Genomic DNA, 15,995 nt, shown 5'->3' on the forward strand with positions numbered 1-15,995 from the left:
TCCTGAGAAGCAGGATTTATGAACATTTGGAGAGGCATAATATGATTAGGGATAGTCAGCATGGCTTTGTCAAAGGCAGGTTGTACCTTACGAGCCTCGCTGAATTTTTTGAGCATGTGACTAAACACATTGATGAAGGTAGAGCAGTAGATGTTTTGTGTATGGATTTCAGCAAGGCATTTGACAAGGTACCCCCATGTAAGGCTTATTGGGAAAGCAAAGAGGCATGGGATCCAAGGGGACATTGTTTTGTGGATCCAGAACTGGCTTGCCCATAGAAGGCAAAGAGTGGTTGTTGATGGGTTATATTTTGCATGAAGGTCTGTGACCAGCGGTGTGCCTCAGAGATCTGTTCTGGGACCCTTACTCTTCGTGATTTTTATAAATGTTCTAGATCAGGAAGTTGAGGGATGGGTTAGTAAATTTGCTGATGACACAAAGGTTGGGGGTGTTGTGGATAGTGTGGAGGGCTATCATTGATAGGATGCAAAACTGGGCTGAGAAGTGGCAGATAGAGTTCAACCCAGATAAGTGTGAGTGGTTCATTTTGGTAGGTCAAATACAATGGCAGAATATAGTATTAATAGTAAGACTCTTGGCAGTGTGGAGGATCAGAAGGATCTTGGGGTTCAAGTCCATAGGATACTGCACAGCTTGAATCTGTGGTTAAGAAAGCATATGATGCATTGGCCTTCATCAATTGTGGGATTGAGTTTAGGAGCCGAGAGGTAATGTTGCAGCTTTGTAGGACCTTGGTCAGACCCCACTTGGAGTACTGTGCTCAGTTCTGGTCACCTCACTACAGGAAGGATGTGGAAACCATAGTAAGGGTGCAGAGGAGATTTACAAGGATGTTGCCTGGATTGGGGAGCATACTTTATGAGATTAGGTTGAGTGAACTCATTCTTTTTTCCTTGGAGTGACGGAGGATGAGAGGTGACCTGATAGAGGTGTATAAAATGATGAGAGGCATTCATCATGTGGATAGTCAGAGGCTTTTTCCCAGGGCTGAAATGGCTAGTATGAGAGTGCACGGTTTTAAGGTGCTTGGAAGTAGATACAGAGGAGATGTCAGGGGTAAGTTTTTTTACACAGAGAGTGGTGAGTGCGTGGAATGGACTGCTGGTGGTGGAGGCGGATATGATAGGGTCTTTTAAGAGACTCCTGGACAGATTCATGGAGTTCAGATAAACAGAGGGCTATGGCTAACCCTAGGTAATTTCTAAGGTATTGACATGTTTGGCACAGCTTTGTGGGCCGAAGGGCATGTATTGCGCTGTAGGTTTTCTATGTTTTTATAAACAATCTACTGGAGGGTCAGAATTGTAAGGTGATTGGAGGAAAGTATACTGTAGGAGGGATGTCAGAGATAGGTTCTTTACACAGAGAGTGGGGGGTGCATGGAATGCCCAGCCAGGGGTAGTGCTTAGGGACATTTAAGAGGCACATAGATAGGCATATGGATAATAGAAAAATGGAGGGCTATGAAGGAAGGAACAGTTAGATCGATCTTAGGATAAATAAAAAATGTTGAGCACAACATTGTGGATTGATGGGCTTGTACTATGCTGTAATGTTCTATTTTCTATAATCAGGTTTCTGAAAAGTCCACAAATCCATGAATACTTCCTCATTGTTTCCATTCTTTTTATCATTTCTTTATTTTGTAACATAGTAATATTTATGCCTTGTTGTAGTGGTGCAAAACATTTCATAAGACTAGAGCTAGAGGTCATGGGTTAACGGTGAAAGATGAAATGTTTTAGGGGAACGTGAGGGGGAACCTCTTCAGTTAAAGGGCGGTGGGAGTGTGGAATCAGCTGTCAGCAGAGGTGGAGGATTCAGGGACGATTTCAGAATTTAAGAGAAATCTGGATAGGTACATGGATTGGAGGGGTATGGAGGGCTATGATATGGGTCCAGATCTATGGAACTAGGCAGCATAACAGTCTGGCATGGAATAGATGGACAGAAGAGCCTACTTCTGTGGTGAATCGGTGACTATATGTCATATCAGACAGTGAGTACTAACCTGATCCTGAATCTGAATTGGATGGGTGGACAACGTTTGTTGTCTTTGCATCAAAACTGTATAAGTGGGTAACTGGAGTTCCCCTTTTCACAGAGATATTATAACTCATTCATTGCCTGTATCCACATTTGCTCTGGGGAATCTAACAAATTAAGACCCATGCAATGGCAGAGAAGTACAGCACAGAAACAGACCCTTCAGCCCATCTAGTCCATGCTGAAACCATTTAAACTGCCTTCCCCCGTCGACCTGCACCTCCATACCCCTAATATCCATGTACCTATCCAAATGTAGCCTATACATTGAAATCAAGATCACATGCACCGTTTATGCTGGCAGTTCTTTCCAGACACTCACGACCCTCAGAGTGAAGAAGTTTCTCCTCATGTTCCCCTTAAACTCTTCACCATTCACCCTTAACCCATGACATCAGGTTGTAGTTTTACCCAACCTCAGCGGAAAAAGCCTGCTTGCATTTACCCTATCTATATCCCTCATAATTTTGTATACCTCCATCAAATCTCCTCTCAATCTTCTACATAGGGTTAACATATGAGGAACGTTTGTCCGCTCTTGGACTGTATTCCTTGGAGTTTAGAAGAATGAGGGGAGACCTCATAGAAACATTTCGAATGTTAAAAGGCATGGACAGAGTGGATGTGGCAAAGTTGTTTCCCATGATGGGGGAGTCTAGTACGACAGGGCATGACTTAAGGATTGAAGGGCGCCCATTCAGAACAGAAATGCGAAGAAATTTTTTTAGTCAGAGGATGGTGAATCTATGGGATTTGTTGCCACAGGTGGCAGTGGAGGTCAAGTCATTGGGTGTATTTAAGGCAGAGATTGATAGGTATCTGAGTAGCCAGGGCATCAAAGGTTATGGTGAGAAGGCGGGGGAGTGGGACTAAATGGGAGAATGGATCAGCTCATGATAAAATGGCGGAGCAGACTCGATGGGCCGAATGGCCGACTTCTGCTTATGGTCTTACATTCTAAGGAGTAAAGTCCTAATCTATTCAGTCTTTCCTTATAACTCTGGTAATCCAGACATGTCTCCATACTTTTTCAATCTTGTTTACATCACCTCCAAGCTGATTGCCAAACTTCGCCAGCTTGGTATCAGCTCATCCCTCTGCAATTGGACCTTGGACTTTCTGACTAACAGACCCCAATCAGTTAAGTTATACAACCTCTCGTCCTCTACTCTCACCCTGAACACCGGCGTGCCTCAAGGCTGTGTGCTGAGCCCTCTTCTGTACTCCCTTTTCACCTATGACTGCGTTCCTGTACATGGTTCTAGTTCCATAATCAAGTTCGCAGACAACACCACGGTGGTTGCCCTGATCAGAGGGAATGATGAGACGGCTTACAGGGACGAGGTCCAGCACCCGGCCGTGTGGTGTGCCGACAACAACCTGGCCCTTAACACCCAGAAGACCATGGAGATCATTGTGGACTTCAGGCATGCCAGGAGTCACACTCACATCCCCATCTACATCAACGGAGTTGTAGTGGAGCGTGTATCAAGCTTCAAATTCCTTGGTGTCTACATTTCCGACGATCTCACCTGGTCCCTGAACTCCTCCATCCTGATCAAAAAGGCGCAACAGCACCTTTATTTCCTGCGGAGCATCAAGAAAGCTCACCTCTGTCCCAGGATACTGACTGACTTTTACTACTGTACCATTGAGAGCATACTCACCAACTGCATCTCGGTGTGGTATGGCAATTGTCCCGTATTGGACTGCAAAGCACTCCAGCATGTGGTGAAAACTGCCCAGCGGATTATCGGTACCAAATTGCCCACCTTTGAGAACATCTACCATAAACGCTGCCTGGGCAGGGTGAAAAGCATTATCAAGGATGCATCTCACCCTAACCATGGACTTTTTACTCTCCTCCCATCCAGTAGGCGCTACAGGAGCCTCCGCTCCCACACCAGCAGGCACAGGAAGAGCTTCTTCCCTGAGGCTGTGACACTGCTGAACCTCACATCACAGCGCTAAGCAGTATTGCACCCATATTGTACTGTCTCAGTACTCTTATATTTGTGTGCTGTAGCACTTACTTTTTATTCACAGCTATTTTGTAAATAACACTATTCTTTGCATTTCTGGTTAGATGCTAACTGCATTTCATTGGCTTTGTATCTGTACTCGGCACAATGACAATAAAGTTGAATCTAATCTAATCTAATCCTTCTTGTGGGTAAGTGACCAAAACTGCACACAATCTTCCAAATTAGACCTCACCAACGTCTTATTCAACTTCAACATAACATCACATCTCCTGTACTCAATACGTTGATTTATGAGGGCCAATATGCCAAAAGCTTTCCTCATGACCCTTTCCAGCTGTGATACCACTTTCAATGATCTTGAGACCTGTATTCACAGATCCCTTTGACCTACCACAATCCTCAGTGCCCTACCTTTCACTGGGTAAGACCTACCCTGGATGGCCCTACTATATACCTTGCCTTATCTGCATCAAATTCCAGCTGCCATTTTCAAGCCTATTTTTCCAGCTGATCCAGATCCCCCTGTAAGCCACAATACCCTTCCTTGCTGTCCACTACACCCCCAAGCTTGGTGTCATCCGCAAATTTACTGAGCCAGTCAACTTCATTATGATCTAGATCATTGATGTAGATGTTAAACAATAACACACCCAGCACCCATCCTTGCGGCACACCACTAGTCCCAGACCTCCAGTCAGAGAGGTAACCATCTACTACCACTCCCTGGCCTTTCCCACAAAGGCAATGTCTAATTCAATTTACTACCTCGTCTTGAATGAGAAGTGACTGAACCATCTTGACCAATAGGTGATAAGAGTGGGCTCCCTCACCTCTGCCCCGCTGACCCTCAACACAGGAATTCCCCAAGGCTGCGTCCTAAGCCCCTTCCTTTACTCTCTGTATACCCATGACAGTGTCACCACCCACAGCTCCAATCTGCTAATTAGATGTGCAAATGATATTACATTCATTGGCCTTATCTCAAATAATAATGAGGCAGCCTGCAGAGAAGAAGTCATCACCCTGACACTGTGGTGTCAAGAAAACAACCTCTCCCTCAATGTCTCAAAAACAAAGGAGCTGGTTGTGGATTACAGGAGGAATGGAGACAGGCTCATCCCTATTGACATCAATGGATCTGGGTTTGAGAGGGTGAACAGCTTTGAGTTCTTCTGTATACACATCAGAGAGGACCTCACTTGGTCTGTGCATAGCGGCTGTGTGGTGAAAAAAGCATAACAGCACCTCTTTCACCTCAGACGGTTAAAGAAGTTCAGCTTGAGTCCCCAAATCCCAAGGACTTTCTACAGGGGCACAGTTGAGAGCATCCTGACTGGCTACATCACTGCCTGGTATGGGAACTGTACTTTCCTCAATTGCAGGACTCTGCAAAGAGTGGTGCGGACAGCCCAGCACATCTGTGGATGTGAACTTCCCACTATTCATGACATTTACAGTGACAGGTATGTAAAAAACGCTCGAAGGATCATTGGGGACACGAGTCACCCCAACCACAAACTGTCCTAGCTGCTACCATCTGTGAAATAGTACTGCAGCATTAAAACCAGGACCAACAGGTTTCCGGACAGCTTCTTCCACCAGGCCATCAGACTGATTAATTCACATTGACACAATTGTATTTCTAAGCTATATTGATTATTCTGATGTATATCTTACTGTACATACTATTTATTACAAATTATTATAACTTGCACATTGCACATTCAGACGGAGATGTAACGTAAAGATTTTTACTCCTCGTGTATGTGAAGGATGAAAGAAATAAAATCAATTCAATTCAAAACCAACTTCCCATGAAGGACTTTATTTATATATATATCCGGTTCCTTAGAATACCTTCCAATAACTTTCCCACAACCGATCTCAGACCCACTAGCCTGTAATTTCCTGGATTATGTTCAGAACCTTTATTAAACAGCGGAACAACATTGGCTATCCTCCAGTCATCTCGTACCTTTCCTGTCACTAAAGATCATTTAAATATCTCTGCTGGGTTCCAGCAATTTCTGCACTTGCCTCCCACAGGGTCCAAGGGAACACTTGTCAGGCCCTGGGGATTTATCTACCCGGATTTGCCTCAGGATAGCAAACACCTCTTCCTGTGGAGGAGACTGAGGTCCTTTAACATCTGCCGGACGATGCTGAGGATGTTCTACGAGTCTGTGGTGGCCAGTGCTATCATGTTTGCTGTCGTGTGCTGGGGCAGCAGGCTGAGGGTAGCAGACACCAACAGAATCAACAAACTCATTCGTAAGGCCAGTGATGTTGTGGGGATGGAACTGGACTCTCTCACGGTGGTGTCTGAAAAGAGGATGCTGTCCAAGTTGCATGCCATCTTGGTCAATGTCTCCCATCCACTACATAATGTACTGGGTGGGCACAGGAGTACATTCAGCCAGAGACTCATTCCACCGAGATGCAACACAGAGTGTCATAGGAAGTCATTCCTGCCTGTGGCCATCAAACTTTACAACTCCTCCTTTGGAGGTTCAGACACCCTGAGCCAATAGGCTGGTCCTGGACTTATTTCATAATTTACTGGCATAATTTACATATTACTATTTAACTATTTATGGTTCTATTACTATTTATTATTTATGGTGCAACTGTAACGAAAACCAATTTCCCCCAGGATCAATAAAGTATGACTATGACTACGACTATGACTATGACTGTAATCTCTACAGGGTCCATGAGGTTGATGTCACTTTGCCTCACTTATATAGACTCTGTGTCCATCTGCTGAGTAAATACAGGTTCTAAAAATGTATTTAAGACCACCCCCAACACCACAAAATGCTGCCGGAACTCAGCAGGTCAGGCAGCATCTATGGAAAAGAATAAACAGTCGACATTTCGGGCAATTCCCTTTCATCAGGACTGGAGTATAAAGATGAGAAGTCAGGGTAAGAAGGTGCCGGAGGGGAGGAAGAAATATAAGGTAGTAGGTGATAGGTGAAACTGGGAGTGGGGCTGGTGAAGTGAAGAGCTGGGAAGTAAAATGGTGAAAGAGATAAAGGGCTGGAGAACTGTGGAAAGTGTGGGTCTCAGCTCGAAACATGAACTATTCTGCCTTGATGCTGCCTGACCCGCTGAGTTCCTCCAGCATTGTGTGTGTGTGTGTGTGTGTTGCTCGGATATCTGCAGATTTTCTTTGTTTAAGACTTCCCCCGCCTGCTTTTGCTCCACATATGGACTACCATTTTTGATCTCCCAGAGGACCGATTTTGTCGGTTGCAATCCTTTTGCTCTTAACATATCTGTCGATATTTCTTCACCTTCTTTGCTTGAGCAACTTCATGCCTTCTTTTAGCCCTCCTGATTTCTTTCTTAAGTGTTCTCTTGCATTTCTTATACATCATAAGCCATAATTTGTTTCTGCATGTCTATACCTGCTATGAACTTCTGTTTTCTCTTAACCAGGCCCTTAATATCTTTTAAAAACCAAGGTTATCCTCACCTTTTAGTCTGATAAGTATCTACAAGAGTTGTACTCTGAAAATTTTGCCTTTGAGAGCCTCCCACTTACCAAGTACACCTTTGCCAGAAAACCACCTGTCCCAATCCACATTTGCCAGATCATTCCCAATACCATCAAAATTGGCCTTTCTCCAATTTGAAATCTCAAGCCATGGATCAAACTTATCTTCTTCTGTATTTACTTCCAAACTAATAGCAGTATGATCAGCAGTTTCAACATGTTTCCTTATGCAAACTTCTGTCTCCTGCCCTGTCTCGTTCTCTCATTGCAGATCCAGTATAACACACTCACGGGTTGGCACTTGTACATACTGCTACACGAAACTATCCTGAACACATTTGATAAATTCCATCCTATCCAGCCCTTTGGTAGTATGGGATCCCCAGTCAATATGTGGGAAGTTAAAATCACCTACTATAACAATGTTATGTTTCTTACAACAATCTGCAAATTTCTCTACAAATTTGTTTCTCTAAATCCACCGGACTATTGAATGGTCTGTAATACTGCCCACATTATTGTGGTCAGTCCTTTCTTATTTCTTAGTTCCACCTGTAATGCCTTAGTAGACGAGTTCTCCAGACTGTCCTGAACTGCATCAAGAATTGCAAACATTCCTGTCCGGATAGTTCACCGGAATTTGTTTCTCTTTCAACTCAACACCTTGCATCTGCATTTACAGTGTGTACAGGGTGCAAAGTGTTGAAGGACATTTGACCTGTATCGATCAGCTCCCTTTATCAACCAGCTCGGCAAGGTGGATTTCATTGGAAACGCAAAACTCAAAACAATGAAAATACTGGGAATCTGAATAAGCATTAGAAAATTCCTCAAGACACTCTGTATGCAATCATCCAAGAGGACAACAACGCAACCTTGTGGTTTTAGGCTTATGTGCCTCAATAGACAATAGGTGCAGCAGTAGGTCATTCGGCCCTTCGAGCCAGCACCACCATTCACTGCGATCATGGCTGATTATCCAAAATCAGTACCCCGTTCCTGCCTTCTCCCCATATCCCTTGACTCCACCATCATTAAGAGCTCTATCTAACTCTTTCTTGAAAGCCTCCAGAGAATTGGCCTCCACTGCCTTCTGAGGCAGAGCATTCTACAGATCCACAACTCTCTGGGTGAAAAAGTTTTTCCTCAACTCCGTTCTAAATGGCCTACCCCTTATTCTTAAACAGTGGCCTCTGCTTCTGGACTCCCCCAACATCGGGAACATGTTTCCTGCCTCTAGCGTGTCCAATCCCTTAATAATCGAATATGTTTCAATCAGATCCCCTCTCATCCTTCTAAATTCCAGTGTATACAAGCCCAGTAGCTCCAATCTTTCAACATATGACAGTCCCGCCATCCCGGGAATTAACCTTGTGAACCTACACTGCACTCCCTCAATAGCAAGAATGCTCTTCCTCAAATTTGGAGACCAAAACTCTACACAATACTCCAGGTGTGGTCTCACCGGGGCCCTGTACAACTGCAGAAGGACCTCTTTGCTCCTATTCTCAATTCCCCTTGTTATGAAGGCCAACATGCCATTAGCTTTCTTCACTGTCTGCTGTACCTGCATGCTTAATTTCAGTGACTGATGAACAAGGACACCTAGATCTCGTTGTACTTCCCCTTTTCCTAACTTGACACCATTCAGATAGTAATCTGCCTTCCTGTTCTTGCCACCAAAGTGGATAACCTCACATTTACCCATATTAAACTGCATCTGCCATGCATCTGCCCACTCACCCAAACTGTCCAAGTCACCCTGCATTCCCATAACTTCCTCCTCACGTTTCACACTGCCACTCAGCTTTGTGTCATCTGCAAATTTGCTAATGTTGCTTTTAATCCATTCATCTAAATCATTAATGTATATTGTAAATAGCTGCGGTCCCAGCACCGAGCCTTGCGGTACCCCACTAGTCACTGCCTGCCATTCTGAAAAGGACCCATTAATCCCTACTCTTTGTTTCCTGTCTGCCAACCAATTTTCTATTCATATTAGTACCCTACCCCCAATATCATGTGCTCCAATTTTCCCCACTAATCTCCTATGTGGGACCTTATCAAAGGCTTTCTGAAAGTCCAGGTACACTACATCCACTGGCTCTCCTTTGTCCATTTTCATAGTTACATCCTCAAAAAATTCCAGGAGATTAGTCAAGCACAATTTCCCCTTCATAAATCCATGCTGACTCGGACTGATCCTGTTACTGCTATCCAAATGTGCCGCTATTTCATCTTTTACAATTGACTCCAGCAATCTTCCCCACCACTGATGTCAGGCTAACTGGTCTATAATTCCCTGCTTTCTTGCTTCCTCCTTTCTTAAAAAGGGGGATAACATTAGCTACCCTCCAATCCTCAGGAAATGATCCTGAATCTATAGAATATAGAATAGTACAGTACATTACAGGCCCTTCGGCCCACAATGTTGTGCCGACCCTCAAACCCTGCCTCCCATATAACCACCCACCTTAAATTCCTCCATATACCTGTCTAGTTGACTCTTAAACTTCACTAGTGTATCTGCCTCCACCACCAACTCAGGCAGTGCATTCCACGCACCAACCACTCTCTGAGTCAAAAGCCTTCCTCTAATATCCCCCTTGAACTTCCCACCCCTTACCTTAAAGCCATGTCCTCTTGTATTGAGCAGTGGCACCCTGGGAAGAGCCACTGGCTATCCACTCTATCTATTCCTCTTATTATCTTGTACATGTCGATCATGTCTCCTCTCATCCTCCTTCTCTCCAAAGAGTAAAGCCCTAGCTCCCTTAATCTCTGATCATAATGCAAACTCTCTAAACCACACAGCATCCTGGTAAATCTCCTCTGTACCCTTCCAATGCTTCCACATCCTTCCAGAACTGGAGACAGTACTCCAAGTGTGGCCGAATCAGAGTTTTATAGAGCTGTCATTACATCGCGATTCTTAAACTCTATCCCTAGACTTATGAAAGCTAACACCCCATAAGCTTTCTTAACTACCCTATCTACCTGTGAGGTAACTTTCAGGGATCTGCAGACATGTACCCCCAGATCCCTCTGCTCCTCCACACTACCAAGTATCCTGCCGTTTACTTTGTACTTTGCCTTGGAGTTTGTCCTTCCAAAGTGTACCACCTCACACTTCTCCGGGTTGAACTCCATCTGCCACTTCTCAGCCTACTTCTGCATCCTATCAATGTCTCTCTGCAATCTTTGACAATCCTCTACACTATCAACAACACCACCAACCTTTGTGTCGTCTGCAACTTGTCAACCCACCCTTCTACCCCCACATCCAGGTCGTTAATAAAAATCACGAAAAGTAGAGGTCCCAGAACAGATCCTTGTGGGATAATCCTCCAATCTGAATGTACTCCCTCTACCACGACCCTCTGCCTTCTGCAGGCAAGCCAATTCTGAATCCACCTGGCCAAACTTCCCTGGATCTCATGCCTTTTGACTTTCTGAATAAGCCTTCCGTGTGGAATCTTGTCAAATGCCTTACTAAAATCCATATAGATCACATCCACTGCACTACCCTCATCTATATGCCTGGTCACCTCCTCAAAGAACTCTATCAGGCTTGTTAGACATAATCTGCCCTTCACAAAGCCATGCTGACTGTCCCTGATCAGACCATGATTCTCTAAATGCCCATAGATCCTATCTCTAAGAATCTTTTCCAACAGCTTTCCCACCACAGACGTAAGGCTCACTGGTCTATAGTTACTCAGACTATCCTTACTACCTTTTTTGAACATGGGGACAACATTTGCCTCCCTCCAATCCTCCGGTACCATTCCTGTGGACAACGAGGACATAAAGATCCTAGCTAGAGGCACAGCAATCTCTTCCCTCGCGTCGTGGAGCAGCCTGGGGAATATTCCGTCAGAACATTGGAAAATAATTACCAATGTGTCCACGATTTCTAGAGCACCTCCTTAAGTACCCTGGGATGCAGACCATCAGGCCCTGGGGATTTATCAGCCTTCAGTCCCATCAGTCTATCCAACACCATTTTCTGCCTAATGTGAATTTCCTTCAGTTCCTCCGTTACCCTAGGTCCTCTGGCCACTATTACATCTGGGAGATTGTTTGTGTCTTCCCTAGTGAAGACAGGTCCAAAGTACCTGTTCAACTTGTCTGCCATTTCTTTGTTCCCCATAATAAATTCACCTGTTTCTGTCATCAAGGGCCCAACTTTGGTCTTAACTAATTTTTACCTCTTCACATACCTAAAGAAGCTTTTACTATCCTCCTTTATATTCTTGGCTAGCTTACATTCATACCTCATCTTTTCTCCCCATATTGCCTTTTTAGTTATCTTCTGTTGCTCTTTAAAAGTTTTCCAATCCTCCGGCTTCCCGCTCATCTTTGCTATGTTATACTTCTTCTCTTTTATTTTTATACTGTCCTTAACTTCCTTCTTGAGCCATGGTCGCTCCTTACTCCCATTAGGATCTTTCTTCCTCTTTGGAATGAACTGATCCTGCACCTTCTGTATTATTCCCAGAAATACCTGCCATTGTTGTTCCACTGTCATCCCTGCTAGGGTATCTTTCCAGTCAACTTTGGCCAGCTCCTCCCTCATGGCTCCATAGTCCCCTTTGTTCAACTGTAATACTGACACTTCCGATTTTCCCTTCTCCCTCTCAAATTGTAGATTAAAACTTATCATATTATGGTCACTACCTCCTAATGGCTCCCTTACCTCGATTTCCCTTATCAAATCCGGTTCATTGCACAACACCAGATCCAGAATTGCCTTCTCCCTGGTAGGCTCCAGTACAAGCTGCTGTAAGAATCCACCTCGGAGGCACTCCACAAACCCCCTTTCTTGGGGTCCAGTACCGACCTGATTTTCTCAGTCTACCTGCATGTTGAAATCCCCCATAACAACTGTAGCGTTACCTTTGCGACATGCCAATTTTAACTCTTGATTCAACTTGTACCCTATATCCAGGCTACTGTTTGGGGGGCCTGTAGATAACTCCCATCAGGGTCTTTTTGCCCTTGCAGTTTCTCAGTTCTATCCATACTGACTCTACATCTCCTGATTCTATGTCCCCCCTCACAAGGGACAGAAATTCATTCCTCACCAACAGAGACACCCTACCCCCTCTGCCCACCTGTTTGTCCTTTCGATGGGATGTATATCCCTGAATATTCATTTCCCAGCCCTGGTCCTCTTGCAGCCATGTCTCTGTTATTCCTACAACATCATATTTGCCAATTTCCAACTGAGCCTCAAGCTCATCCACTTTATTTCTTATACTTCGTGCATTCATATATAATACTTTTCATCCATTACTCCCCTCACTTTTCACATCGGTTCCTATTGCACTTGGCCGTACTCTCCGATCCCTTCCCGAGCTTTCTGTCCCGTTAATTCTGTTTTCTTTCTTAACTTTTCTTGTTCTCTTTCCCTTTAACTCCATCTTTATATTTCCAGTTCATCTCCACCCCCCCCCCCCGCCACTTAGTTTAAACACACCAGTATAGCAGTGGCAAACCTGCCTGCGAGAATGCTGGTCCCCCGCCTGTTAAGGTGCAACCCGTCCCTCTTGTACAAATCATCCTCACCCCCAAACAGATCCCTGTGGTCTAAAATCTAAATCCCTGCACCCCGCACCAGCTCCTCAGCCATACATTCAGATCCCCTATCTCCCTGTTCCTGTCCTCTCCAGCACAAGGAACTGGAAGCAAACCGGATAACCGTCCAGAGAGCTATGCCGGTTGAAATCAGGATTTTATGCTTTGGCTTTTGGTAGGGTCACCCATGCCCAACAGGTTAAAAGGTAGAGGCCAAACTACGAGTCTTCCAGGTTCGGGGGTGTAGCCCAGGGCTAACAAACCTGACTTGTAAAGAAATGTCAGGGAAACAGCAATGAAGAACCCTTTTACATCTGAGTGCGACTGTTTTCCTGACGTGACTTGAAGTAAACCGAGGGATAGCTGCTGAACACCGCCGAGATGGGGGGCTTCCACTGCTGCCCTCAACGCTAGCGGCGTAATGAGCAGCTAAATCTCTGTTTGCAATGTGAGACCATTAATGTGCCAGGTCGAAGATCTTTCATCAGAGAGGAGCAAGTTCTAAAGAGGTGCAATTATAACCGCATTATACGCTATCAAATTTACCTTCCACGAGATATTCAGCAAATGATCCAACGCATTCCTTAGGAGATGGAGAAAACTAGTGAAGCTACTGGTGGTTTCTTGGAAGGTGAGTCTGGGTTCGTATCGACGGAAACTCGAATCCTAGTCCGAGCTCTCTTTCTCTCTCTTCTCTGGACAATTCCGCAGGGTTCTCTCAGTCAGCCCGTTCTTCCTCATTACATCTCATGAGGCTTGACTGTCAGCGCCACACCGCGTTCCCTGACATTTCAGCTCCGATGACAATAAAAACCGGAAGTATTCAGTGAAGTTTAACAAAAAAAAACGTAGTTACAATAAGATCGATTCTCCTCAAACGTGATTTTAACATAATCAGTATAGGGAAACTGACTTGTTACCAGATTTTTTTTTCTCTTATAAAACATTGTCCTTGATCGGTGGTGCTTAATTCATTCATGACATCTACTTTTTAAATGTTTTCGGCTCCTTTTATTGTACACTCTAGTTTAAAGTACTGCTCTTTTATCACATTTCCTCTACCTTTATATTCTCTCCGATCTTCAGCCTGTTTTTTCTTTTTAGTATTTACATTTGGGTACGATATAAAAATGATCTGCCACAAGGATTAATGTTCGAGTCTTTACTGTTTTACAAGCCAGATGAATATAAAATTGCTGATGACTCAAAGATTGAGATACAAACTAATATACATGGTTAATATTAGTAATATAAAAAGGTAGATAAAAATCTGACAAATGGATTATACTGTAGGAAAATGTAAGATTGTCCGTTTTGGCAGGAAAGGGTTAAAATGGAAGCACATTCAACCGGTGAGAGAATAGAGTGCCGGGCGAAATCTTCGAGTGCAGAATTCAGAATTAGGTTTAATACCACCGGCATACGTTGTGAAATTTGTTGGCTTTATGGCAGCTGTACAATGAAATACATAATCACAGAGCGAAAAAAATGTGAATCGCAGTACGTATATATAATAGTTAACTTAAATAAGTAGTGCAAGAATAGAAATAAAAAAGTCGTGAGGTAGTGCTCATGGGGTCAATGTCCATTCTGAAATCTGGGAGAGGGGAAGGAACCGTTCCTGAATCACTGAGTGTGTGCCTTCAGGCTTCTGTACCTCCTTCCTGAGGGAAACATTGATAATAAGACATGACCTGGGTGATGGAAGTCCTTAAGGATGGACGCTGTCTTTTTAAGGCATCTGCTTGAAGATGTCCTGGATATTACAGAGGCTAGTGCTCATGATGGAGTTGACTAAGTTTATAACTCTCTGCAGCTTACTTCGATCCTGTGCAGTAACACCCCCCCCCCACCCATTCCTCCATATCAGACAGTGATGCGGCCAGCTAGAATGCTCTCCACCGTACATCTATAGAAATTTTTCAGTGGTTTAGGTGACATACCAAATCTTTCCAAACTCTTAATGAAATATAGCTGCTGTTGTACCTTCTTTGTAGCTGCATCAATGTGTTGGGTCCTGGTTAGATCTTCAGAGATATTGAAACTAGAGAACTTGAGATAGTTTACTCTTTCCACTTCTCATCCCTCTATGAGAACTGATGTGCATTCCCTCACCTTACCCTTTCTGAAGTCCACAATCAGTTCTTTGGTTTTACTGATGTTGAGTGCAAGGTTGTTGCTGCGTCACCACTCAACCAGCTGATATATCTCACTCCTGTATGCCCTCTTGTCACCATGTGAAATTCTGCCAGCAATGGTGGTATCATCAGCAAATTTATAGAAGGCATTTGAGCTATGCCTAGCCACACAGTCATGAGTGTAGAGAGAGTAGAGCAGTGGGCTAAGCACACGACCATGAGGTGAGCCAGTGTTGATCGTCAGCTGTTTCTGTCTGACAAATTGTGATCTTCTGGTTAGATACCTCAGGATCCAAGTACAGAGAGAGGTACAGAGGCCCAGGTTCTGGAGCTTTTTATTGTCATTTTGACCATAACTGCTGGTACAGTATACAGTAAAAATGAGACATTTTTCAGGACCATGGTGCTACATGAACTGTTACATAGTCTGGTTGTAAGACCCCCAATACTTCAGTGCCTTTTGTCAGATGGCAGGAGGGAGAAGAGTTTCTATGAGGGGTGTGTGGGGTCCTTCATAATGCTGTTTGCTTTACGGATGCAGCGTGTGGAGTAAGTGTCGGTAGTGGCAGGAAGAGAGACATTGATGATCTTCTCAGCTAACCTCACTACCCACGGCAGGGTCTTGCGATCCGAAATGGTGCAATTTCCGAACTAGGCAGTGATGCAGCTGCTCAGGATGCTCTCAATACAACCTCTGTAGAATGTGGTGAGGATGGGGGGGGG

General features: G+C 44.3%; 1 protein-coding gene across 1 annotated transcript in view; it reads right to left on the bottom strand.

The window, feature by feature from the left end:
* The window catches only part of LOC134344722 (P2Y purinoceptor 1-like), a 39,062-nt gene extending 25,197 nt beyond the window's left edge, over positions 1-13,865 (bottom strand). The window contains exon 1 of the mRNA XM_063044805.1: positions 13,681-13,865. The gene's annotated coding sequence lies outside the window, so the exon portion shown is untranslated. The remainder of the gene's footprint in view (positions 1-13,680) is intronic.
* Between the last annotated feature and the right edge of the window lie 2,130 nt (positions 13,866-15,995).

This window comes from Mobula hypostoma, chromosome 4 (genome assembly GCF_963921235.1).
Source record: "Mobula hypostoma chromosome 4, sMobHyp1.1, whole genome shotgun sequence".
Classification (NCBI taxonomy): Eukaryota; Metazoa; Chordata; class Chondrichthyes; order Myliobatiformes; family Myliobatidae; genus Mobula; species Mobula hypostoma.